This window comes from Rattus norvegicus, chromosome 15, assembly GCF_021556685.1.
Source record: "Rattus norvegicus strain SHRSP/BbbUtx chromosome 15, alternate assembly SHRSP_T2T, whole genome shotgun sequence".
In the NCBI taxonomy this organism is placed as follows: domain Eukaryota; kingdom Metazoa; phylum Chordata; class Mammalia; order Rodentia; family Muridae; genus Rattus; species Rattus norvegicus.
The window spans coordinates 46189576-46215857 of NC_141548.1; the positions used below are offsets into that span (position 1 = coordinate 46189576).

At 39.9% G+C, this 26282-nt stretch overlaps 1 long non-coding RNA gene and 1 pseudogene across 1 annotated transcript in view; one reads left to right on the forward strand and one right to left on the reverse strand.

The window, feature by feature from the left end:
• Positions 1–202: 202 nt before the first annotated feature.
• On the reverse strand, positions 203–1044 carry Brcc3-ps4 (BRCA1/BRCA2-containing complex, subunit 3, pseudogene 4; annotated as a pseudogene).
• Positions 1045–4890: 3846 nt separating this feature from the next.
• Positions 4891–26282, forward strand: part of LOC148001014 (uncharacterized) — a 77951-nt gene continuing 56559 nt past the window's right edge. The window contains exon 1 of the long non-coding RNA XR_015638900.1: positions 4891–5441. This is a non-coding gene — a long non-coding RNA (uncharacterized LOC148001014). The remainder of the gene's footprint in view (positions 5442–26282) is intronic.

Genomic DNA, 26282 nt, shown 5'->3' on the forward strand with positions numbered 1-26282 from the left:
TGTTGTATTTATTCTTCTGCAAATATCATAGGATCTTTATTACTATAGCTTTATAAGAAGTCTTGAAGTTATATGATATAGGCCCTCCATCTTTATCTTTTTCAAAATTGATTTTTGTTGAATAAACTGTATGCCAGGTGTTTTTATCTGCCTTTGTTGTTGTTGTTGTTGTTGTTGTTGTTGTTGTTGTTGTTTTCCTGCTTTATTCTAGGGACGGCAGCTCCTCCATAAGCTCTTCCTTTTCTTGTTGTAACTCCTGCAAATGCTGCTGGTTTTCCTCTACTCCTACCACTGCAGTGGAGGACCACTGACTGCTGACATCTGACTGCACACATTCTTGGTAAATACTGAACCATTATGGATCTTGGTCACTGAGTCCAGATGTGTAAGGCTGTGAATCCTTCTATATGCATCCTGTTCTTCTTGATTCAAGGCATACTTTACCAATAGTGATAAGAGATATGAGGCACAATGTAGATTGGAATTTCAATTCTCTCATATTCTGAGCTTTTGGGGGTTTGTATGGATTGGAAGCAAGTGTAGGGTACCCAACCAGTCTTTGTGTTTTTGTCTTCTATAAAACAGAAAAAAAAATAAGTCCTACAAATCCTTGATCCATTATTTGGTACATGGCTTTTGCACCAACATTAACATGTGAAGGCCAAACAGTTATATGAGTATGGGAGTGATACCAGTCAACAACTCCCATGGGACTACCTGTTAGTTCAGCCAACCTTTCTTCCTTTCTTAAGGCTGCACACAGCTGCTCTGGAGAAATTTCTATATGGTCCTTTCTCTTGTCAGAACGCCGCAGAACAGAATGGGTGTAAACAATTCTGATAGTATCCATCTTTTCTGGAACTGTGCTCATTTCAGTTCCAGTGTATGTAAATTTGAAGTCACTCCTTATGTCATCGTTCAACTCTCCTATACATAGACCCATCACCTCCTCCTTTTCTGTGCTCAGAGCATGGTTGAGACAAACTAGGAACATGTCAGACTCAAGATGAACTCCTGCACGACTTGCCCCACCTGCACCACCATCTTCTTTCCATTCAGGTCCACCATGGGTGTACAGCCGCTCATCCAACCTGGTGCTCAGACACAAGATCAGGATCTTTTATGGCAGCTTCTCTTTCTTTCTAACTAGAAGGTATTGTACCTGGCATGGTCAGCTATATATGCGGCACTACTTACCATTTATTATTTAAGGAAGTTAGAGGCTAAGGACAATGGTAAATTCCTAGTCACAAACACTTTGAGATGATTTGCAGGACTTTAAAGAGCATGGTTTCACAGCATAGGAAAGAGTAATATAATTGATAAGCCAGAGGGCTCCTTACTAATATCTTATTCATCTTTGAAAATCTCCCGAGTCATTTTAAAGGACATGTTTGTTTTAGCCTGCACATAATGTTAGAATTTACTCTATTTGTTGTAAATCAGGTTTATCTAGATGTCCCCTTTCTTGTTGAAGGTGTAGAGGGCTGTCTAAGAATTGCTGGAGTGCACACTCTCTGTTGGTCTTTGAGATGAGGGTGTCAGTAGAGGAATGAGACTCAGTCTAAGACAGCAAATAATGCCTGTGTGCTGTAGACAAAGCAGAAGGGGTCAGCTTGGGAAGGTAGAGCACTACTGGAGAAACCTGAGCCAGGAGCTTAGACCACATGCATTCTCCAAACCCACATGTCCCTGCTCTTCCAGCAAGACCTTACTCTATCCCAGCTGAACAATCAGGCTAGCATAAAATGGGATTAGTCTTGTGAGGTTGCTGTGAAATTTCTGGAGAGGCCTAAAGCTAATTGGACACAGAGAACTTTTAAAGATAGTTGGTAAGTCTATAAAAGCTGCAGTGTGTATTCTAGGTTCCTGAAAAAAAGGCCCCTAGAGTCTTCTGAATAGGGCAATCTCTCTGAAATTAGATGACATTATTTTGGTTTTCTGTAGACAATGAAAATCCACACTCTAAGAGAAACTCACTGGGCAGTATTTGGTGGTAGTATCTTTCTACCACCAAAAGGATGACAAGTGCATCAAAATATCACAATCATTTATCTTTTCATGCAAGTCCTTATCCAGCCATTCCTCTGAATCTCTTCTCTTTACTCCCTCTGTTCATCAGGGGCAGTGTTCCTCCTGCAGTGGCAATAAAATTGTCCTCATGTACACACCCTCAAATATGTTTTCTAAATCTTCTGGTCTAATAAGTTGACAATAATAACAATCACTCTCAGTTCTTTGGCTAAGGATGTTACTCTTCCTTTATTCATTCTATGAAAAGAAGTCTCATGGAGAATAGGGTTCAGAAACCTTGGTTCATTTCCCTATTTTTCCTTGTCAGTCAGCTTTCCTTGAAAACATGCAGCCCATGCTAACATGACCATACTCTATCAAAAAGATGGTGTTTTTTTACCGTTATTTTGCAGTCTGAGAAATAAATTATCTTTTTTTTTTGTTGTTGTTCTTTTTTTCGGAGCTGGGGACCGAACCGAGGGCCTTGCGCTTCCTAGGCAAGCGCTCTACGACTGAGATAAATCCCCAACCCCATAAATTACCTTTCTTATCTTGTAAGTTTATGGATTAAATGTAACAACAAAACATTTTAAAATTATTGTAAAAAAGTTCACTGAAAGCATGTGTAGTAACAGCATCATTTCGATTCTGTGCTGCTAGAATTATTTATTGGTATACAGATACATTTATTATTATTTTTTGCAGTGCTAGGGATTGACCCTAGGGTTTTATATATATTTAGAAAATGCTTTACTATGGTGGGAGATATATACATTATTTATTATTATTTATTATTTATTTGAGAAAATATACTATGCAAAACTTTAATTTTAACTCAAGATTAAATTTAAAAGACTGTTCTTAGAAGGGTGAGGGGAAACCATGAGTAGAATATACTGTGGAAAAAAAATATTTTCAATAAAAGTGAAATAAATTTAAAAGGCCATTAAAATTAGTGAAAACAATTGCTTTTCAACTTAAAGTTGTTAATATTCTCTGTTTCAGAGAATTCTGCACCATCTTATGGGCTTATTTTTTTTTCTTTTTCCGTTTTTTCTTTATTAACTTGAGTATTTCTTATTTACATTTCGAGTGTTATTCCCTTTCCGGGTTTCCGGGCCAACATCCCCCGAGCCCCTCCCCTTCTATATGGCTGTTCCCCTCCCCATCCTCCCACCATTACCACCCTCCCCCCAACAATCACGTTCACTGGGGGTTCAGTCTTAGCAGGACCAAGGGCTTCCCCTTCCACTGGTGCTCTTACTAGGCTATTCATTGCTACCTATGAGGTTAGAGTCCAGGGTCAGTCCATGTATAGTCTTTGGGTAGTGGCTTAGTCCCTGGAAGCTCTGGTTGCTTGGTATTGTTGTACATATGGGGTCTCGAGCCCCTTCAAGCTCTTCCTCTTTCCCTGATTCCTTCCTCTTTCTCTGATTCCTTCAACGGGGGTCCCGTTCTCAGTTCAGTGGTTTGCTGCTGGCATTCGCCTCTGTATTTGCTGTATTCTGGCTGTGTCTCTCAGGAGAGATCTACATCCGGTTCCTGTCGGCCAGCACTTCATTGCTTCCTCCATCTTGTCTAATTGGGTGGCTGTATATGTATGGGCCACATGTGGGGCAGACTCTGAATAGGTGTTCCTTCTGCCTCTGTTTTAATCTTTGCCTCCCTATTCCCTGCCAAGGGTATTCTTGTTCCCCTTTTAAAGAAGGAGTGAAGCATTCACATTTTGGTCATCCTTCTTGTGTTTCATGTGTTCTGTGCATATAGGGTAATTCAAGCATTTGGGCTAATAGCCACTTATCAATGAGTGCATACCATGTGTGCACTCATTTTTCTGTGATTGGGTTATCTCACTCAGGATGATATTTTCCAGTTCCCTCCATTTGCGTATGAATTTCATAAAGTCATTGTTTTTGATAGGTGAGTAATATTCCATTGTGTAGATGTACCACATTTTCTGTATCCATTCCTCTGGTGAAGGGCATCTGGGTTCTTTCCAGCTTCTGGCTATTATAAATAAGGCTGCTATGAACATAGTGGAGCACGTGTCTTTTTTATACGTTGGGGCATCTTTTGGGTATCTGTCCAAGAGAGGTATAGCTGTGTCCTCAGGTAGTTCAATGTCCAATTTTCTGAGGAACCTTATGGACTTATTTTATCTGTTGAGACTCATCACCTCAATACCTCATCACTGTGTCCTCTCGAGTCAAAGCATCTTTCCCAGTCTCATATATTTCCAACCACCAGTAATGGCTGTTTACTTCTGGCTCTGAAGATCCGAAGGTATTAATTGTCAGAAAATGCAGAGGTTTCCTAGGATGCACGACAAGGAAAAGATCGTACCCTTGAGTTTGAAAGAGCGTACCCCAAAACGGGGAGCCGCGTCTCTCGCTCCGATCGCAGGGTGGGGTGCCCCCAGGAATCATGAGTAGCCATTCTTGATGTAACAGCAAGAGGTAGCTTTTATTAACGAGATCCCTATTAGCGGGATCCCGTGTTGATATGTATCCCACACAGGAGACAGAGGAATCGACCCCGAGCCTCCAGACTCGGGGGTTTATATAGGGGAGGTTAGGGGCATTCGAGAGGTTACACATGATTGGTCATTTCAAATGGTGCACAGTTACTTTCGGCTCGAAATTACATCAGCAAGGAGTACGTGCTCTCTAGCAGCTCGGCAGCGCAGGTAGGGTGGCTCATCTCACTCAGGGGGGTGAAGGAAGGGGAGGGGGTGGCTACAGATGGTCAATGTCCTTGGGGCTGATAGCTGGTTTGGCAAGTCCTATCTCTGGCTCTCCCTCAGGCACGTCCGGCCCTGCACATCCGGACTCTGACAATGAGTAACCTTTTTAAAACTCTAGTTCTACAAGTTGAGCCAGAGCATGGTTGCCTCTCTAGCTCAGAACTGTTTTCAGCATGTTGGGAAACCTGCTCTGTTATGCAGAGTCTTTTCTCTCCAGAAGCTTTTTCTCGAGGTGTTTAAAATGTCAGTCTTTTGAACTTTCCACAGCATTCTCCATTCCAGAGAGACAGCTGTTGGCTGGGGGAATCGATGCTTTGAAGCAGAAGGCCAGGTTGCTGAGGACTGGGCTCCGCAGCAAGGGGCAGGGATGAGGAAGACTGCTTGGAGAATTCAATTTGAGTCACCTGCTGATTTTATTCTCATGCTGTACAAAGACCTTCACAGGAAAGAGCTTTCAGCTGATAACTTGGTATGTCAGCTCTTCCAAAATATACTTGTCTTTTCAGGTGTTTTCTGAGTCCTAGCAAAAAAGTCATCCCTCTCACAGCAGCAGGCAAGACTTGATCTAGCAAAATATACTTTTGTCTCTCCTGGATTCCAACTGAAAAACCACCATTGGTCTCTGGGTCTAGAGATGCAGACCTGGAGGAAGAGGTGACAAGAAAAAACATTTTCTTGCTTGCAGGTCAGTATGTTTCTTAATTCTTCTGCTGTATTGCACTTAGGACAGTCTTTGGTCCTATTGAAAAGGACCAGAGGAACACATCTTAGGAACAGCCCTTCCAGGGAGAATCTGTTTTCTCTATGCTTCATTTTCTTCTCAAAGTCATGAATCAATTTAGCCACTGGCTCCAGAAAGGATATCCTCCCACGGCTGCCTTTCTCTTCTGACCTCTGAACAGATTTGTTCTTAGCCCAGAGGATGGCTATTTCTTTCATAAGTCAAAGTGAAATAAAATTAGTTCAACAACAGGAAAAAAGGCATTAGGTAAAAAATTTATCACCAAAGGATAGAAATGTGTGACATTTAGTAAGTTCAGAAATATTATACTAGGCCTAGTGCTTACCTGTTTGTAATATGGTTTTTACTTCTTACAACAAATTTTATGAAATATCACCACCCTCACTAATATTCATAGGCATTAAAGAATTTGTTCTAATTCATGCAAAAGAAAAAAAGAAAAAAACCCCACAGGGCAGAGCCTGTTGTTAAACTTGGATTGTCTGATTTTTAACCCCTACCTCAAATCCATCATGTGATACTTCTTAGTAAAAAGACTAGAAAATGGTTGTGTTAGTATACAGTCATTCCACCATCCAGCCCTCAGGAACCTATCACTTATAACATGACCTGCTGCAGTCAGGTGCGACAGGTGTGTGCTATGTATGCAAGGACTCATCTGTCATGCTAACTCTCTCTGTCCCTCAGCACCCCTCCTTCCCTTTCTGCACCCTCTTTTCTGTACTCACGGCTCTGCTCCCCTCTGTCTACCTGTTTACATGTCCATTTCTCTGCCTCTACCCCTTCCCCAGGCCTTCACATGTCTCCTAATTCCCCCCAATAAACCTTTTTTTTTTTTTTACACCAGGTCTGTTTGTGACCTAATTTCTCAGGGCCATACTTTGGCATGGGCCTGCCAAGAATACCCACTCACTGCATTCTATTTTATAACAGGCAGAGTGTGATCTATTCCATTATTAAGCTTAAAATAATCAGATAGGTAAAGTATACATTTAGTAGCATACTTTATGGTGATGAGGTGTCTGATACATGCTGTTCTGTGTTCAAAGATACACAGAGGGTTTGGAAAAATGGCTTAGTCAGCAAGTGCTTGCTGCAAAGCATGAGGACATGAGCATAACAGTCATGAGAATATATGTATATGTATATGTATATGTATATGTATATGTATATGTATATGTATATGTATATGTATATGTATATGTATATGTAAACTATTATGATGACATGTGCTGGTAATCCTTGCGCTTGGAGGCAGAGAGATGTGGGTCCCTGGGGTTCTCTGGCCATTCAGCTTGATCAAATTGGCAAGCCCTAGGCCAATCAACATCCTTATTACATACATCAAGGTAGCTGGCACCTGAATAATATTATTCAAAGTTGACATCTGACTTTAACATGCACATGGCCCAACATCCATGCATATACAGGACACACATGAATTAAAAAGTTACTACGTAAGACGTATGGTATGAATCTTGGTGTTTCTAAGTTTCAAAATGACCAAGAACAAGAAGAACAACTCAGGAGAATGCTCATGATGTCAGGATATGCTGATGCCCAGGATCTGAGCGTTTATTGTGTTGACTGGACTCCAAAAGGAACCAGTGCTTTCTGCAAAACCAAATCTGCATATTTATGGCTGACAAATCTCTGTAGAACATTTTGTTATTTGAATTTAGTTAGACCTAGGTAAAAAGGGGAACAATTAGCCTAATTTTACAGATGAGAAAGAAAATGTTCAGAGGCTAAATGGCTTGCCTAAAGCAAAGACATGCTAACCGTCAGAGAGGGGCAGTCAGTGCTCAAGTGAAGCCAGGTGGTCCCATTGTACATGGGGTGAAGAGAGCAAGAGAAGAAGCAGCCTGTGGAAATGCTTCACAGTTTGTAAAATCTGATTAGTTAGCAGGTGTAGGGATTGGATTTGGGCCTGGTTGCCTGGTAGATTGTTGGACGAAAACTTCTCCCATGAATTTATGGCACAAAAAGATTACAATCACAGAATGCCTTCATCCTTCTGAGTCTCCTGCAGGGTTTGACCCCTGCTGAGCCCTGCTGAAGCCTTTTGTTCCTACTAGGAGCAGTCTGGCCTGGTACTTCTCACCTGAGTCAGAATTAGGCTGGCCTTCCTGGTTATTTCCCTAATTTATTCAGGTCTTGTAGTTGGTCTTTTGTTAAGTCTTGAGCCAGGGTTTCCCACTGTGCTTCGCAAATACCTGCTAGTGGTGTACTTGGGATATATAGTTTGGTCAATAAAGAAACCAGAGGCCTTCCTCTTCTGGCTTGACACAAATAACCTGTGTGTGTGTGTGTGTGTGTGTGTGTGTGTGTGTGTGTGTGTGTTTCTTTAATCCCATAGGCTTTCGCTCGATTCTTGGTACCTTGTTGGTGCTGGCGCCGACAAGCAGGATGGTCAAGTGTTAGCAATTTATTTAAGATTTATTATTGAAGACTACATTCTTAGTGAATTCTTTTATGCATAGGAGTTTTACGCTAGAGGAGAGAAACAGAGAGGAAACAGAGAGACAAAGAAAAAGACACAGAGAGAAAGACAGACAGACAGACACACACACACACACACACACACACAGAGAGAGAGAGAGAGAGAGAGAGAGAGAGAGTCACAAGTAAGATGACTTCTAAGAACTAGTTGGGCATGAAAGTAAGCTAAGACACAGAGACATTGAGTGGTGGCATTTTGGTTCTGGATCAGATAATTATGTTTTAAAGGATTTAACATCAATTAATGTGAAACTTGAATGTCTGCACTGTTCACAATCTCTCCAAATATCTGCATCTGCATTATTGTTTTGCTTGTCACTTCTAAATATTGAAGTGTTTCCTAGCTTATTGCTATACTAATTAGTGGTTACCTCAGTGACTAGGGAAACCTATTTGGGCACAAGATGGGAGGAGCAAGAAAAGACTTAAGCTCACCATTAAGATGTTGACATAACTAGGCTCAGTAGTATACACCTGTAACACCAGAACCTGGAAAGTAGACACAGGAGGATCTTGAGTTGTGGGTCAGTCTGGGTTATATAATAAGATCTCGCTGTTGTGGGAAGAAGAATCTGTTTTCTTTAAGGGTGTGGTAGCTGAGTCGGTACTTATGCTCTGGAAATTGGTCCTACCTCTCTTGTGCTTATAGGCAACATTAAGAGGACAAGGTTTTGTTTGTTTTTTTAATCACATTAAGTAGGGAGGGAGAAGTGATGGAGATGGATAGGGGAAGAATCAGAAAGGAGAATAGATGAGTTGAATTTGACCAAAACACATTATATGCATGAATGAAATTCTCAAACAATAAAAATGTAAATTAACTAAACATGGGAAACAAACTAAGAACCCAAACTGACAATATGGTCTACAGTCCTCCTTTGTTCCATTAAAATTTTAATTCCAATAGTGTTAAAAGTCATTAATTGTAAAGTGTGATTTTGCCAGAAGAATAATAGCTAACATTTGTATATTTAATTAAAAAAGACTTTTAAGACTGAGGATGTAGCTCAGTAGATAGAGAACTTGCCTAGCATGTGCAAAGCCTTGGCTTTCATACTTGGCAAGATAAGGCATGTCTGGAAATTCAGTGCTTGGGAGGTGAATAGAGGAGAATCAGAAGTTCAAGGTCACCCTCAGCCATTATAGTAAGTATGTAGCCAGCCTGGACTATGTGAAAAACAGCTTCAAAAAATTTTAATGGGTAGTTATTACCTGTCTTTGTGTTCCAATCATTAATTTGTTTCACAAGTATATTTTGTACATTCACTGAAGAAAGGCACCCTGTTAATACTTAAAAGAATATATCATATTCCTTATACTATCTTATGACTCCCATCAAAGTATTTTTCTAGCTCACACTTAACATACCACATACTTTGTCTAATGTTATGACTGCAGCATGTGTAGACTCACTGAGCAGGTAAAGAGCAGGGGAAGGTGAGCTAGTTCCTGAAGGATGAAGATGCCACCAAGGATTCTGAAAGTCAAGAGTGAGAAGAGAAGATACTGAGAAGGCAAGAACATGTGTATGATACTTGAGATCATCCTCACCCTCTCCCTCTTGGAAGATTTTGATATGATGTAGTATGAACCGTGACAGATATTGTTACAGAACACTATAGAATTTTCATGGAACTCCAGGTCTTTCCATCTATGTGGTCCAATTTACTTGGTAGGATGGTTGAGTTCAGAGAATCTTAGAGATAGATTCTGAGGCATCAGAGTAGGTCTTGGTCTAAGTGGTCTCTCCATCTGAGGTTCAGGCATTGATTTTGGACTCAGACTTGAGTTTAGGTTCAGGTAATTTGGCTGCATAGCATTGTTGAGCTGTATAATGTCTCTGAGTCTATGTTCTCAATAATAGAACTCCAGCAATAATGACACTTATCACCATACATGTGTACTGATAAACTCCAAATAGCCAGCTTCCTGGAATTAAAAAGAAAAAGAGCGTGAAATTGTAGCACTCTCATTTGGTATGCTACTAAGATGTCACCAGATAGATAGGGAGCTGCAAAGAGGTCAAAACACAAAGAGATGGCATCACGGGCTGATGCAAGCTGGCTCTAGCCCTTCGCTGTTTATCACAGAGGTCCTGGGAGGACTGAGTAGAATTTTACTGGAAAAGTGCTTAGTAGAATGTATGTCAATCAGCAGGTGCTCAGTAATGATTGCAGCTACCTCTCGATATGCCTCCCTTTCCTACAACAGTGTGCACATTCCTGTGAATCATGTCTGCTGTGAAAGTTTACTTGCCTTTATTAATGGAAAGGCAGCGTGGTGTGTCCCGAGGCACATACTTAATGTATTCCTTTTGTTTTAGAATCAAAGTCAAAATCGTTTGTCCAAGTCGAGTTGGCTGAGTCTGCTCCCCACTCGGATGGCATCAGTCCATTTTTTATAGAAGATGAAAAATATATACAGCGTCAGCCTCCAGGCCAAACTCCATCTGCAGGGTTCCAATAGCTTTTGGCATGAGGCATCCACTCCATGTTCACAGTCCTCCCGCTTTGTACAGACATTGCCTCCTGGACAGGAAGGCTTGTGTGTGGGTGTTTAGCAGGCCTGTGTTCATAATCACAAGGCAAGTCCCTCGCAGCTAAGGTGCTGTCTTGTCTGACTGTGTCACAAATCATGGCAAACAGTGTTCCACACATTTCCTTAGGAGAAGGCAACTTATGCTATCCTTGTTTTATTTTCTAAACAACCTTGCATTCATATTAATTAAAAAGTACTTGAGACATAGTGACTGTTACAAGACAAAATGGACCTTGTCTTCTCTCCTCTTCTTTTTCTCCACTTCATTCGTGTTTAGACAACCTGTCATTTTCTCATAAATTCCCCAAACAGCAAAATAGATTCCCTCTCTCTTTTCTGAAGGACCTTTATTCTTACTATTTATGAATTTCTATCTGCTAAATGATAAAGGATGGTTATAAGTTAAGCAAGTAGGTAGTCTGACCATGCAACTTGGAAGAAATACCCATCTCTATCTATGTGTATATACCCCCAAATTCTGAGAATGATAAGTAATCATGAACATGGCAGCCTGGATATAAATGATGACAGGTACACACAGGCACAAGAGAGGCATTTGAGGGTACAGCTAGTGCTGAAGCAGTCCATTGTAGGAACATGCTAAAAGCTACTAAAACTAGTGGGACTACTCCTACAAGCCAGCAGTGTCTGACAAAGCTTTTAGTCTAAAATGATCAGACCTCTGCTCCTTAACATGTAAGTTTCATGAACTGTGCATGGACCATTAGAATTGTATGTACACTTCTAATTTTATATATAAGGTGGCTCAGCGGTTAAGGATGGTGTGCTGTTTGTTTAGAGAATCTAAGTTTGGTTTCCAGCACCCAGGAAGGGTATCTCTCAACCACTGTAACTCCAGCTTAGGGAGAACCAATACCGCTTCCATGGGTGCTGCACTCAGATATACATGCCACCTACTACACACATACACATAATTAAAATAATAAAATGAAATGTTATATGTATATGTAGAGGAATGTTTAGCTGAAACTATTTCCTAAACTCTGAGTCTAGTAAGATTCTGGGTCCTACTTTCCTAAAGAAAACAGAACTAGTAGAAGTGACTACCCCATGTCATGAGGACAGTAATTCTGCTCGTTTAGGGGAGTTAACAGACAGGCTACACCATGCCTTACAGAGTCTTAGGTCTTTCTAAGAAATAAAAGTACATGTTTTGTAAATATCTGGTAGTGGTTTCTTTGAAATTAGCAAAAGAATTATCCATTTTCATTTTGTATGTGGATGAGGGCTTTGCCTGCATGTATGTGAGAGTATCATGTGCATGCCGAGTGCCAGCGGAGGTCAGAAGAAGAATCCAATACCACTGCACTCGGGTATATATACCCACCCTACACTACACACATACACATCATTAAAAATAACACAAATAAATATTAAGCAGGGATTGTACATACATAGAAATGGTTCTATGGACAGCTTCAAGCTGTTCTACATGGGTGCTGGGAGCCAAACCTAAATCCTCTGCAATGCAGCAAGTGCTATTCACCACTGGGCTGGCTTCCAGCACCTTCTTAAGGATTTTTGTGCTATTGGATTTACATATTTGTCTGAGACTCCTTGGCTCAAGGGCATGCTCCACACACTCTTTTTGTATCTTATTTTTTCCTGTAGTGTTTTCTCTTGACTCAGAAGAGAGGAGGGTATCATGACTGTAAGCCCCCATGGAGTGGCTGCTTATGTTCTTACTGGGGACAATTTCCCAGGGTAGTCTCCTCACATGGACACTTCTGCTCTATGACTCAATCTATCAGGCTGCAGTATTGATTGTGTGCCTCTTTTCTCAAGGCAGCAGTTTGGGGTTGGTTCCAAGAACAATAATCTGTTATATATTTGTCAGAGACCTTTCTGGCACAGGGAAGCTCAGAGCACACAGCCTTATTTTATTCTCCCCAAGAGAAATGAATAGAAATAGATTCCATTCAGTCTTGATTTCTGTTCACACGAGCCCGATGATAGTTCATGACTTGTTGAAGGTCACTTGAGAGTGAAAGTGAAAAGCTGACATCTTGTGTCATCATCAAAGAGCAAATGAAATGGTCAGAGAGGACTTTCAAGTTGCCGGGTAATGTCAGCTAATGTAGTATCTAGGAGACTCCCCCTGTGTATTCTCGAGGGCTTGTTTCAGCAGAGCACACTCTGTACAGGAGGTAATCAGTACAATCGTTGATGCTATCAATCTTTAGAACACAGGTTCAGCATTCACTTTCCACTTGGCCCTTCCCACCTGCTGGGTAGGATAAACATAACCCTGGGCAAATTTCCACCACTGCTCCTGCTCAGTTTGTGCTTAGCTAGGGAGGTTCTTCAGCATGCTACTGTCTCATAGCCATTCAAGCGTATTGTGATGTTGACTTATCAGAGCTTGAGACCTTCCTGGTGAAAACTTGACAAAAACAAGACTTTGACCTTCAATCAACTGCTGGGGAGAGGGAGTAAGATTCAGGCTGGTTATTTTTAAAACACTGAAGTGCAGTTTGATTGATAGCCACAGCTAAGCTTGAGTAAGTTTGGGGGTATTTTTGTCAGAAAAGTTAGGTTCCATTCTAGTTTCATGTCTATTTGGTATATAAAATACTCTAATAAAGAGCAACACATGGGAGAAAACATTTATTTGTCTTGTAATTCGAGGTAACAGTCTATATTCTGGTGAAGTTTGTAACTATATAACTAACTATAACTAACTATAACTAACTATAACTAACTATATATAACTATATATAACTATATATAACTATATATAACTAACTAACTCTATATATATATATATATATATATTCTGGTGAAGTTTGCAACTAGGCGCAACACAACCACAGCCAAGATCTGAGAGAAATGTTTGGATCCTTCCTTGCTTCCTCCCATCTAGCCTTCCCTCATAGTATGTACCTTGAGACACTCATGACTCCAAGTGATGGTGTCTCTCACAAGGGGCTACTTCTTTCATCAATTAAGCTTCAAGAACATTTCCCCTCACAGCCAATCCCACAGGCTGTTAAGACTTTCTTTCCAGATGGTTCTAGTTCATACCAAGTTGACAATTAAAACAACCAGCCTTTGAGATCATTATGAAGTGGGGGGCTTCATCATGAGGTCCTGAAAGGGAGATCTTATGTGTAAACAATGAAAAGCACATAAGTCCTGTTTTTTGATGATAAATATAAGTTGTCTAGGCCATGTTGGAGACAGGAGGGACAGGATGATCACCCTTCTCAATGTGGGGCATAGCTTCCCCCTCCTGGAATGACTTGCACATGGTATTGGATGCTGGCATTGCAGAGTTTTCCTTATTCGGTCGTGGATATTTTTGTATTATTATAAGTATTCTGAACAGTATGATATTAAAATAATATGATAATTTAGTTATATGTTATATAATATATATAATTATAAATATTACATAAATACTCTGAGCACTATAATATTAAAATAGTGTTAAGAGTTGCCATGCATTGAAGTTTCTTGGCAACAGTTTAGTCCTCGGGAGTCTTGATTTCACAATTTGTTAGGTGAGATCAAAGCAACAATATCTCCCACTATGAACACAAAGCTGGTTTTAGAATTCCACCCACTGCACTGTGAAGCACAAGGTTTCTGTCTATCTGGTGATAGCATAAACTATCCCAGATAATTATCTATTGCTGATTTCTCTAATCTTCAGATGGTTCTTTGTCCTGGCCTTGGCAATATCACCCCATACATGTACCTGAACGATCAATTCCCCAGCATTCCTCTTCCATAGATCTCTGTCTCCCCCCAGAGTGGTATCTCATTTTTTGAACTAGGACCTCAGTTATCTGGTTGTTCACTCCCCTCAGATTAACTTCTGCCTCCCAGATTCAGGCTGTTTAGGGGGTCTGTGGATTTCTGCTGAATCCTCAGCTTCTGCATGGTCAGTAGATTTGAACTTCTGTTTAACATGATAACAAAGATGAGCTTTACATCCCCAGTTTGCTGACAAAAGGAACACTGATCTTCAGGAAACTGGAAAGCCAACATGAGCCTATGGCTGCAGTATGGCTCCACCCTGCAACAGCACTGTCGCGTAATCCTTTTTGCACCTCTGTGTCTCTTTCTGCTGTACTTTCTTCCTGCTTACAGAATTCCCTTCAGCTTTGTTTCCAGAGTGAGCACAATAGCCGTAAATTCTGAGTTTTTTTTATCTGAGTAATCTTTCTTTTCCCTTCATTGTTTAGAATACTTAAGGTGCTCATAGGGTTCAAGACTATCAATTCTTATAGCACTTTAAAATGTCCTAATTCCCTCCTACTAAGTGGTTTTGGATGAGAATCCTGCTGTCTCAGGTCAGTGTCACCCATATGTGTTGTTTCTTTCAAGATTTCCAATATTTCTCAGAAGTTTACTTTTAGAAAGTTTTCATTTTAATGTATCTTGGCGTGAGTTTCTTCAGGTAAAGTCTTTGAGGTTTTCTCAGTTTCCACACATTTGGAGTAATTTTAGCTTTTACTTCTGTGGCTACTTTTTAGCTTCACGTTTTTCCTTTTTTTGGAACTATAATGGTACAGATGTCACTAAATCATTTGTTATTGTCTCGCAAGTCTTTGATACCAATTTCTTTCCAGTCTATCTTTTTCTTTCCTTCCATCTCTGTCCTGAAGCTCAGAGAAGCTCATTTCTACTGAATCCACCCAATGACTTTTAAAAAGTCAGTTATTATATATCTGGGTCTGTGACTGTGACTTCTTTTAGAGTACTTTCCTATAACTCCAATATTTTTGTTGTTCATATTTTTCCATGTTATTCTGTCAAGAAGATTTATAATCATGTCTTGAAGTATTTCTATGATGTGCGTTTTATTTTTTGAAGATGCTTTTATTTTTAACTGATCAGCATATATCCTTTAGGATATAATGCAACATTTCAGTACATCTATCCATTGTGCCACGATCAGGTCAAGGTGACTGAAATATTTGCCATTTCAAACATTCATCATTAGTTTTAAAGAAACAAAACATTAAAGCAATCTCTGCTAGGCACTTTAAAATACACAAATTATTGTCAACCACAGTAATGCTACTGTCCTATACAATAAGCAGCAGGAGTTATTCTTCCTGACTCCTCATTCCTGTGTTATCAACCTTTTCCTTTCCTTCCCCCTCCTCCCTTTATTTGCCCTAGGTTTTTGTAACCACTATTGTTTTGTGTATGTGAGTATGCACACACGTGTGCGTCTGTTTATATACGTATGTGTGCTTGCATGTGTGGGAGACTAGAAGTTGACAGCAGATGCCTTCCTAAGTTACTTAGCCCTGGACTTATCAAGACAGGGTACTTATCTGAACCTGGAGCACATCTATTCTGTTAGATTGGCCAGCCAGCAAGCCCCAGGGATCCCAGTCTTCATCTCCCAGTGTTGGGACTGCAGGTATGTGTCACTGTGCCTGGAATTTCATTGGGTGCTGGAGATCTAAACTCAGGTTCTCATGCTTTTACATCAAGCATTTTACTGACTGAGTCACTTTCCCATCATCCCCCTTTCCAATTACCATCTTAGCTTCCACATATAATGGGGACCATGTGTTATTTATTTTCCTGTGCCTGGGATTGGATTTAACATGCTCTCCAATTTCATGCATGTCACTACCAATGATATAATTTCATTCATTGTATGGCAAAGTAATATTCCATTATATATGGAATATATACACACAACTACAATTTGTGTACTTGTTTGTCAATCATCACACACTTTGGTTCCTTGCTGTGTTCCTTTGCTGTAGTAAACTTGTGAGTGCAGATGGACTCAACATATTGATTTCATTTCCTTGGCCCTGTTCCCTAGAGTGGGATTGCAGGATCATATGGTGATTCTATTTCTAGTCTTTGAAGAGACATCCATACTGTTTTCCATAATGGTTCTGCTAATTCCCCCTCTCACCCACAGCTCCCTTTCTCAGTGCTTGCTAGTAGTTCTGACTTTTTGCCTTTGTGATAAAAACCTTCCTGTGGAGTTGAAGAGACTTCTCATTGTGGGTTTACTTGCATTTCCTAGTGATGCTGTGCATTTTCTTATGTATTTGTGGCCATCCAAACATCTGCTTGGAGAAATGTCTCTTCAGGTTGTTTGAAACAGGGGCTTGAAAGTTCTTGTCAGTCATCGTAGTGCTGACACCTGTCAACTTTCTTTTATCACTCAAGTGTTCATTTTTCTGGTTCTTGGCATTTTCTATTTGCTCAGAAAAAGTGATCCTGCTTAGGTTTTTGCACATTGCATGGGTGGATTTTATAGGATGAAATGCCAGTGTCACTTGAGTTCTCAGGGGCCTTGTGGTTGTAGTAGGTCCACCAGTTTTGTACTTTTGATTCCACCATGAAGATCTGAGTGGAGTACTGTGCCATAACTCAGTTCTCAGACTTGAAATATAGATTCTGGCCCATAGCATTTCTGACTTTATCAGGCTTGTCACTGTACTGTTAGGTAGGAATCTCTTCTACACCCTCGTTTCTCTTAGATTCTCCCCTGACTCTTGGTGGGAGAGCAGTATATGTTGATAGATGTGGCCATTCAAAATTAAAGTCAGTCTTTGACAGAGATTCATAAAGTAGGGCTCATCCACTCACACCATCTCCCTGACCCCACTGCCTTCTTGCTGAGTGGAGAGTTGGGTATCAGATTCCCTGCCTGGTTTCCACTGGTTCCACTAAAAGGAAAGGAAGATGCTGCCCACTCACTAAACCTTAATAGGGGATGGAGTCATACTCATTTTCTGCTGTGCTGCAGCCTTGTGCACAGGTAGTCAGTCATGACTTTTGGCTACATGGAGTCAGTACTGTCACAAAGGTCTTTGCTTTGGGGTTCCTGCTTCTCTCATCTTTGGGTAGAATGTCTTGGGATAGCACCATATACCTTTCCTTTTGTTCTCGCTTCTCTTCCTTATTTTTCTCCCTTCCTCCACACTTAGCTCTTTTTCTTTTATGTTTGTTGAAAGTCTGAGTTCTTTAACCTTTCTATCTCTTAGAAGGGGTATACCACAAAGAGACAGGAAAACCAGAGAACTTACTATATGCCAACTCCCAAAGCCTAGCCAGTCAGCCTACCTTGTTCTTTTTTCCAGATTCCAATAGCAATAGACTATTATGACTTTTTTGTGAGGAGGATATTTATTTGAACTTATAGGAAAGGAGCTTGGAAGTAACTTTAATCTACTTAGCTAGAAAGGGAGCTTCATCAGATTTTTAAAAAATATTGATAAGCAGGAAATAGTTTTTCATTTTCTCTATACATGCTCCAAATAATGGCCTAGCAGTTCATTTAAATAAATAACCTGAGAGTAAAATTTGCAATTCAATTTTAATAGTTATTCTGCATTCGCTGTGCGTGTGAGTGCCAGGCTCTGCAGGTTACTAGAATTTTAAAACTTACAGAAAACACAACTCATGATGTATTCAGGGATGTGGATTTTGGCGATAATTAACCTGGGTCACTGAGTTCAGACTTCTTTGAGGATTATTTAAAGCATGAAAAAATATTGATGCTAGGGCAGGTAACGATGCCTGATCAGAGAAGCAGGGCTGAGAGTAATCTGCAAAGGAGATGAAATGATATAGCTGTGGGAGAAATAGGCAGGGGGAAATTTGCCTGATTGTGTAGTAAGGGCACAGTGGTTCAGGCCTGGGGAAAATGGAATATAAGAGATATTACAGTGTAGAAATAGCGGAGGAGCCTGATATAAAGGTAATGTAGACTTAGATCAGGTTTGGAGTGCATGTTACAGTTTGCTCAGGGTTTTTTTTCCCCCTGTCATGGCATAAGTTTAAGAGGTACTTAGCAGGAAATAAAGTCCCTGAAAGACTCCTAAGTGGAAACTTAGCGTTACACTGTCATTTCATAAAGGTTCTGACACGGTGTAAATACGAATGGTGGGATATGAGGTTGGAAGAATGGAGATAGGAGGTTAATTAAAGGTGATGTCAAATAGATCTTATTTCTATGGATGACACAAATTCAAATAGTGTTTAAAAATACACAGTTATACTTTCCTACTTTTTGTTAACCACAGCTTGACTTTCTCTTTCAAAAAAGTGCTATAATTTAGTGTGTGTTATTACAGAAGTTCTACTGAGTATAGAAGCACACATATATACCCATGGGGTCTCCCGGAAGTGTTCTTTCTTATTCTTTTTTTTTTCATTTTTGTTTTCTGAACTCCAGGCACTTATAAAGCCTTAGTTCATGATGTCAGTTGACCTTGGCCTACATAATAAAGATCTACACCTTGTAATCTCTCCACCACTGACTCTTCACTACCATTCTCTGCCATAGCCACCTGCTCCAGGGGCGTGGTCTTGGGTTTTGATGCACATTGTAAAATACTAAAGAGTTGTTTTACATGAGTCTTTAATTTGTATAACAACATTTATCCCCTCCTTTTCTTACTATAAACTCTATGTGACCTGCATATCTAGTCCATTCCTTTTAGCTTAGTATAGAATTCTATCAAACAAACCACTTGAATTTATTTGATGAAGTCAGCTTATCTTTGTCACCACACTGAGTAAACCACACTGTCATAATCCTCACTTCAATGTCCTTATGGACTTGAATGAGAATTTCACAAGACTATCTCCCCAGCATTGAAATGTTTATATTCATAGACATAAAGATCATTCTATCAAGATTTACAGAGTGTTTTTTCCAAATGGCTGCTCTGGCTTATTGTTTCTCTGCCGGAGCACACAATTCATGTCTCAACACCTCTTGTCAATCCTTGCAATGATGGACACACAGATTTGTTATATTTTGTCTTTCTTTGACGACTAGAGAATTGGATGTGTTTTGTATTTGCCCAATCACTAAAAAGTTAAAGGAAAGTTAGTATGTGTCTGTTGAGTACTTCATGTGTGTTGTATAATTTGATATTTTTTATTGTTTTGTAAAACATTATTTTATCATTATTTTATGTAGACACATGCACACACATATATATACATACATATATATACACATATATATATGCACTACTTATATGCCTGTTACATATGATGGCATATGTACCATAAAAACAGGGTGCTAGGAATCAAACTCAGGTCCTTTGGAAGAACAGCCAATGTTCTTAATCACTGAACCATCTCTTCAGATCCTCCTTTTTGGGTTTTGCTGAAGGAATTATTTCTATTTACACTTCATAAATGAAAAAAAATCCAAGGATTAGATGGTGATTTGTCAAAATTCCAAGTTCATGTGGAGCACCCCTTTTGTCATCTGGCCTGCCTGACCCCAAAGGTCTAGTGATTAATATAGTCCTCTACTCTTGCTGCGTGTGTAGTAATGTAGAGTATAGTGAAGTTAATGTGTGCTTTTTTGTTTGTTTGTTTCATTTTACAAGTAAGGGAATTTGATTGTATAAAGAATACCTCACAGCTAGTGTTGGTTATCTTTAAGTGAAATAGAAATTGAAGAGGAAAGAGTGATAGAAAAATCCTCTGAGAATCACTTAGTGCTTTATTAACAGCTGTCATTTACAGAGCATTGAACATGCTTAACACCAGAGATTTTGATATGCTTCCGATAAGTCTCATAATCTGGAGAAGTAGATACTATTATGCACACTTTAGATAAGAAGAGTAAGGCTTAGCATTGATCAAAATCACAAAAAGAGGGAGAGGTGAGAGATGGCTCAATAGTTAGAAGCGCTAGCTGTCATTTCAGAGGACTGGAGTTTGGTCATCTGCTCTCATTGTAGGTGATCTGACATCCTTATCTGACCTCTGCAGGCACACAAAGGGCACCACACCATCCACCCCCTACAAGTAAACATAAAATCACTAAAAAATGTGGTGGTGCATCTGGTCTGTCAAGTGAAATTGCTTGAATCTAAAATCAAGTTCATGAAGTTAACATTTTAATATAAAATAAAGAGGGAAACCAGTAGGCTTTCTTTCAAAGTTATGCTTGAGACATTTAAATCAGGAAAAATATAAATTCCAACATGGAAAATGTTAGTAAGAGCGAAAACTCTGAAACTGCATACATTAAAACAATAAAAGAGGACTATTTTAGGTTATAGGTATATATTTATGCACACATTCATATATGCCAACAATAATCAAATTAAAAGAGACTGTCAACTATAGAGTGTGGTGATATGAGAAGGATTGGAGGGAGGGAGGGCCAGGAAGAAGGAAAAAGAGAAGGAAGGTGATGTAATTCTATTCCAACTAAAACTGCATTTAAAAAAATAATTGTAAAACTGGACATGACAATCTGAGACCAGGGAGAGAATGTTTGCCCCTGCTTACTCATAGGCTTTTAGTAAATTATTCTGTTGGTACAAATGGCTTTTCAGAGAGACCTACACAGGGGACTGGCTTTAAAAAAAGACTATTAGATTAATAGATGAAATCCACTGCAGTACTAAATAGCTTTTATCATTTCATTATATAAAATACATGGAGGCTATACCCTGCTACCCACCCCCAACCCATTCTGGCTCTGCCGCTGGGATCTTGGTTCTTTTGGGTCAGCCTTGTAATTCATCCCAGGCACTGCTTGACATTTATAGGATACTAATGCAAACCTTTGGCCCAGTGGAAAGAACTCTCAAAGTAGAAAATGTTGCTTAAACATAAAGCTGTGTAGAAAAGTGAATCTAGTGATGAGGAAGACTGCATTGCATCCTGAGTAAAGCAGATACAGAGTGGAACTGCTGGAGGTTGTAGATTAAGAAGGGCTTAAATAATTTCAGGCAATATTGCTTAAGATGGTGAGAAGTGGGGGCATCAGTGGAATCTTTGTTTAGAGAACCGATGATGTCTGTGAGTCCTGTGAAAATGGAAATTTAAGGCCACCCTGCATGGTTTTGTTGACTGAGCCAGGTCATTTTGCAGATGCATGGGAAGAGCAAGACAGGTGAAGGGCAGAGGGATCAAAGCTGTCATCAGCAAAAGCAGAGAGGCTAATTGCAATTGAAGCCTGTCTCCAAGACATGAGGTATGCGAGCAAGCAGAAGGTTCAACCTCTAGATAGAATGAAAGACGATAAATAGTGGGTAGCTTTTGGAAGTGAAACAACTTTTGCTTCAATCAGCTAAATATCTTATTTGGATAAGAGTTCCAGAGAGAGGGAGCTGGCTTTCTTTCTTGTGTGTAAGCAATTTCTTCTCCTTTTTAAAAATTAAAAAATTTTTACTTATTCACTTTACATTCCCCTCACTGCCCCCCTCCTGATCACCCCTTTCTATAATCCTTCCATCATCCCCTTTCCCCTTCACCTCTGAGCTAGTGGGGGCCCCCTGGGTATCTCTTTACTCTAGTACTTCAAGTACTAGAGTACTTGCAAGGCTAAGCACTTCCTCTCCCATTGAAGCCAGACAAAGCAGACTAGTTCAAAGTATCTTCGAAACTTTCTTATTTCCTTTTCTTCCATTTTCCCCCTCAAGATTTCAATAAATATTTCTTTTGGGTAGGAAGACGGCTCAGTGGACAAATCTAGTGTTAAATGTGTGGCTCAGGGTTCAGACCTTAGCATCCACATAAAAACTGGGTGGGTATGATGCCTGCCCACAATCCTGATTCTCAAGTTATGTGGAGATAAGAGTATCTCTGGGCAAGCTGGCCAGACAGACTGATAGAACCAGGGAGTTGTGGGTTCAGTGAGACTGACTTGCTGAATACACCCAACACCAGCTTTTAGTCTTCACAGGAATATGCATACATGTGTACACGCAGCTGACCACACATGTATTTCCCTGACTCATGCAGACATACATATACATGCATAGCATGCATGTACAGATGCATAAAAAAATACTTTTATGGCTTCACATTTAGAACACTGCGTCACCCTCTCTGTGTATGTCGTCTACAAAGAAAAGATTCCTGAAACATATGTATAGTCCACTGCAGCACTGTTTGAAACGGTCAGAGGAAGAATCAAAGCCTCCCTTCTCCCTGCTTTGGTTCCTCTGCGTGAAGCAATGGGAATTGGCAGCATCATACATCCTGTGGCAGTGAAAGACAGTAAGTAGATTTTTTTTTATTGAAAAATAAAACTTTTTCTAACAGTGTGTATCCTGATTATGACTCTCCCTCGCTTTACTCCTCCCCTTCCATTCAGATCTAATCCCACATAGTCTTTGACTAGAAACCAAACAGACTTCTAAGTGATCATAAAAAAATAAAATATAAAAATAAGATATAACAAAAACTGACACATGTGAGTAAGGCAAGACAAACAGAAGGAAAAGAGCCCAAGAGAAGTCACAAAAAGTCAGAGCCCTAATCATTTGCATGTTCAGGAATACTATAAAAACACAAAACTGGAAGCCATAGTATATATACAAAGAACATGATGCAAACCTGTGCAGGCCCTGTGTATGCTGCCTTTGTCTCCGTGAATCCACATAAGCTTGGGTTACGTTGATTTAGAGAGCCTTGTTTTCTTTTTGTCTTCCATCCCCCCTGGCTCTTACAACCTGTCTTCCTCCTCTTCTGTAGGGTTTCCTGAGACCTGAGTAGAGAGTTTTGATAGAGACATCTAATTTAAAGTTGACTGTTCCAAGGTCTCTCACTCTGAATAATGTTTGGCTATGGGTCTCTGTATTTATTTCCATTTGCTTTGGGAAGAAAAATCTCTAAAGATGACCAAGCAAGACACTGATCTATGAACATATATCAATAGGTTTCATGGATCCTTTTATTGCTACATTTTTTTCCTTCCTGGTTCATTTCTTCTGATGTTCATGTACATCTGTTTTGTCTGATATTAGATTAGTGAGGCCTGTTTACTTTTGGTTTCTATTTGTTTGGTGTACTTGTCCCCCATACTTTAGGGCAGTGTCTATTTTCAAAGTTATAGTTTTTTTTTCCATCTTTATTAACTTGAGTATTTCTTATTTACATTTCAATTGTTATTCCCTTTCCCAGGTTCCGGGCCAATGTCCCCCTAGCCCCTCCCCCTTCCCTTCTGTATGGGTGTTACCCTCCCCACCAATACCGCCCTCCCCCCAACAATCACGTCCACTGGGGGTTCAGTCTTGGCAGGACCAAGGGCTTCCCCTTCCACTGGTACTATTACTAGGCTATTCATTGCTACCTATGAGGTTGGAGCCCAGGGTCAGTCCATGTATAGTCTTTGGGTAGTGGCTTAGTCGCTGGAAGCTCTGGTCGGATGGCATTGTTGTTCATATGGGGTCTCGAGCCCCTTCAAACTCTTCCAGTCCTTTCTCTGGTTCCTTCAACGGGGGTCCCGTTCTCAGTTCAGTGGTTTGCTGCTGGCATTCGCCTTTGTATTTGCTGAATTCTGGCTGTGTCTCTCAGGAGAGATCGACATCCGGTTCCTGTTGGCCTGCACTTCTTTGCTTCATCCATCTTATCTAATTGGGTAGCTGTATATGTATGGGCCACATGTGGGGCAGGCTCTGAGTGGGTGTTCCTTCTGCCTCTGTTCTAAATTTGCCCCCCCCCCATTCCCTGCCAAGGGTATTCTTCTTCCCCTTTTAAAGAAGGAGTGAAGCATTCGCATTTTGGTCATCCTTCTTGAGTTTCATGTGTTCTGTGCATCTAGGGTAATTCAAGCATTTGGGCTAATATCCACTTATCAATGAGTGCATACCATGTGTGCACTCATTTTTCTGTGATTGGGTTACCTCACTGAGGATGATATTTTCCAGTTCGATCCATTTGCGTATGAATTTCATAAAGTCATTGTTTTTGATAGGTGAGTAATATTCCATTGTGTAGATGTACCACATTTTTTGTATCCATTCCTCTGTTGAAGGGCATCTGGGTTCTTTCCAGCTTCTGGCTATTATAAATAAGGCTGCTATGAACAGAGTGGAGCATGGGTCTTTGTTATATGTTGGGGTATCTTTTGGGTATATGCTCAAGAGAGGTATAGCTGGGTCCTCAGGCAGTTCAATGTCCAATTTTCTGAGGAACCTCCAGACTGATTTGCAGAATGGTTGTAAAAGTCTGCAATCCCACCAACAATGGAGGAGTGTTCTTTTTTCTCAACATCCTTGCCAGCATTTGCTGTCAACTGAGTTTTTGATCTTAGCCATTCTCACTGGTGTGAGGTGAAATCTCAGGGTTGTTTTGATTTGCATTTCCCTTATGACTAAAGATGTTGAACATTTCTTTAGGTGTTTCTCAGCCATTTGGCATTCCTCAGCTGTGAATTCTTTGTTTACCTCTAAACCCCATTTTTAATAGGGTTATATGTCTCCCTTCTTGAGTTCTTTGTATATTTTGGATATAAGCCCTCTATCAGTTGTAGGATTGGAAAAGATCTTTTCACAATCTGTTTGTTGCCGTTTTGTCCTAACAACAGTGTCCTTTGCCTTACAGAAGCTTTGAAGTTTTATGAGATCCAATTTGTCAATTCTTGATCTTAGAGCATGGAAATTTTTTCCAGTGCCCATGTGTTCGAGAAACTTCCCCACTTTTTCTTCTATTAGTTTGAGTGTATCTGGTTTGATGTGGAGGTCCTTGATCCACTTGGACTTAAGTTTTGTATAAGGTGATAAGCATGGATTGATCTGCATTCTTCTACATGCTGACCTCCAGTTGAACCAGCATCATTTGCAGAAAATGCTATCTTTTTTCCGTTGGATGGTTTTGGCTCCTTTGTCAAAAATCAAGTGACCATAGGTGTGTGAGTTCATTTCTGGGTCTTCAATTCTATTCCACTGGTCTATCTGTCTGTCTCTGTACCAATACCATGCAGTTTTTAATCACTATTGCTCTGTAATACTGCTTCAGTTCAGGGATAGTGATTCCCCTGGAAGTCTTTTTATTGTTGAGGATAGTTTTAGCTATCCTGAGTTTTTTGTTATTCCAGATAAATTTGCAATTTGTTCTGTCTAACTCTCTGAAGAATTGGATTGTTATTTTGATGGAGATTGCATTGAATATAAAGATCGCTTTTGGTAAAATGGTCATTTTACTATATTAATCCTGCCAATTCATGAGCATGAGAAATCTTTCCATTTTCTGAGGTCTTCCTCAATTTCTTTCTTTAGAGTCTTGAAGTTCTTATTGTACAGATCTTTTACTTGCTTGGTTAAAGTCACACCGAGGTATTTTATATTATTTGGGACTATTATGAAGGGTATCATTTCTTTCTCGGTTTGTTTCTCCTTTATTTGAGTTAATTTTATACCCAGCCACTTTGCTGAAGTTGTTTATCAGCTTTAGTAGTTCTCCGGTGGAACTTTTGGGATCACTTAAATATGCTATCATATCATCTGCAAGTAGTGATATTTTGACTTCTTCTTTTCCAATCTGTATCCCTTTGATCTCCTTTTGTTGTCTGACTGCTCTGGGTAGAATTTCAAGAACTATATTGAATAAGTAGGGAGAGAGTGGCAGCCTTGTCTAGTCCCTGATTTTAGTGGGATTGCTTCAAGTTTCTCTCCATTTAGTTTAATGTTAGCTACTGGTTTGTTGTATATGGCTTTTACTATGTTTAGGTATGGGCCTTGAATTCCTATTCTTTCCAGGACTTTTATCATGAAGGGGTGTTGAATTTTGTCAAATGATTTCTCAGTATCTAGTGAAATGATCATGTGGTTTTGTTCTTTCAGTTTGTTTATATAATGGATTACGTTGATGGTTTTCCATATATTAAAGCATTCCTGCATGCCTGGGATGAAGCCTACTTGATCATGATGGATGATTGTTTTGATGTGCTCTTGGATTCAGTTTGCTAGAAGTTTATTGAGTATTTTTGCATCCATATTTATAAGGGAAATTGGTCTAAAGTTCTCT